This window comes from Octopus bimaculoides, chromosome 6 (genome assembly GCF_001194135.2).
Source record: "Octopus bimaculoides isolate UCB-OBI-ISO-001 chromosome 6, ASM119413v2, whole genome shotgun sequence".
Classification (NCBI taxonomy): Eukaryota; Metazoa; Mollusca; class Cephalopoda; order Octopoda; family Octopodidae; genus Octopus; species Octopus bimaculoides.
In genome coordinates this window covers 84,798,572-84,800,801 of record NC_068986.1, presented here as the reverse complement: position 1 = coordinate 84,800,801, position 2,230 = coordinate 84,798,572, and positions in this window count along the sequence as shown.

Below are 2,230 nucleotides of genomic sequence, written 5' to 3'. Positions count from 1 at the left end.
GGAGTCCATTTAGGTATAAATGTGATTGCTCGACTTTGTTAGTTAGGGTTGAGAGTTTGGAGGAGATTTCTTGTAGTTCTTTTAGGATACTTTGGTTCAATAAGCTGTCCGTTTGTTGTGACTTGGGTGGCATTTTCGGGACTCGTGTGGTGTTAATATATAATAAAGTAAAGTTGTGGAATACCGTACGAGTGGAAATATATATGAAAGAAGGTTTGAAAATGCACTTATTTTTAAAAAATATTTATTTACTTAACCGGTTTCACTTTTTTAGAACCATTGTGTCTAGGGAGAGTCATTCTCTTCTAGTGCTTTATTAATTTAATACACTCACCGCTCTGATTTCCGCTCATTTACTTGTTATTTTTTACTAAAATTTTCATTGCTACTTGCAAACCATTCAATAGTTGTTGATTCTGTCCGTTATCGGAATTGCGTTCTTTGCTTTATGTACACATATGTGTGCGTCTGTGTGCCAGCACATACACACATGTATGTATTTATGTATGTATGTATTATGTACGTACGTATGTGTGTATGTGTGTGCATATATGTGTGTGTGAATGCCTACATATATATGTATGCATGTGTGCACAACTGCATATACTCTGCATGTATGTGTTTGTATGCATGCACATATATATATATATATATATATTAATACATATGTATGCATGTGTGCACGTTTGTATGTACGTATGTATGTATGCTTATATGTATGTGTGTATGTGTGTGTGTGACCTTAGTAAATTCCTCCCCACCAGGTCACAGAGGGGAAACCACTCACCACCTCGGCGGTGAACAAAAGCACTGCAGAGCGCTGGAGTGGCTCGACGACACCAGCCCCAGAGCCCAGTCAGGCGAAAAGAATGATTGCACAAGCAATAGGAGCTAGCATAAGAACCACCTTGAAGAACCACATAGTAAACTTTAAGAAGAAATGATAAATGCAGGTTCAAGGCGCAGCCATTGGTGTCGGTGTGGCTGGAAATGTGGCCGGCCTCTTCATAACTTGATGGGACAGAAGACTAAAACAATATATAGCAGAACAATAAAACCCTGGCGCCTGCAATGTAGAAACCAAGTGGAGCATAATGGAGCCCATCCAGCATGTAGCTAACTCCACCCACCAAAGTCTCAAGGTAACTATAGATTACCCCACTAGGCACCCTAACAATAGACTCTCTGTCCGTGATACTGAACTTTAGTTAGAGACTGTGGACAAAAGATTGCAGCTCTACCACTCCTACTACATGAAACCTATAGCTTCCGAAATATGTTTTTCACAAGAACTCAGCTTTGTTACAAAACAGGAAAAATTAACATACTGATAGCAGACATAGTTAGGATAATGAACAACATATCCCTACTATGGGGACAAAGAGACACGTACAGAACTTCATGCACCGCATGCAATTCTCGGGATATGATCCGAAAGATTGGGTTCGAGTATGCAGGGGTGCTAGAAAGAAGTTAGATAGCATTATAAGTAATGAAACCAATGGTACCTGCCTTAAATATAGAAGTAAAGACTGGAATAAGATACAAGGTGTTTGTGACAAAGCAACCGGGGTGAACATGTGGTACAATACCGACAAATATCAAGGAGTGGTGTTTGTAGAGGCCACAACCCGTGGAGAAGTAACCCGTAGGTTCAGGAAAGCTCAGAAGGAGTCTAAACTCAACATTAAGATCGTTAAAAACCCAAGGAGTTCCATCACATCACAACTATGTAGAACGTACTCCTTTGAGAATACCACATGCACCAATGATACCTGCATGGTATGTGAATACAACCCTGGCATTAACTGTAGAATTACAAGGGTAGTCTACAACATAAGGTGCATAGAGGGCGTTTGTAAAGACAAGAACATAAAAGACATAGGTGAAACATCCAGGACCAACAGGGAGGCACACCGAGTCAAGTTGACAGCTGCATTTATATACATATATATATATATATATATAATATTAGGGACAAAATCCAAAATTACAGGCAAAAACTCAATTAAAATCAATTTATAAAAAATTAAAACTAAATTGAGCTTTATAGGTAAAATATATATAAAATATATAGTTTTAGGGAAAATAACCAAGTTTCAAGAACTCATCGATGAAAATCCACTATCACATATAGTGGATTTTCATCATTAAAAGCACAATAAATGAGTATAATATAAAGTAAAGTAAATATATATACATGTGTATATATGTATATATGTATGTATAT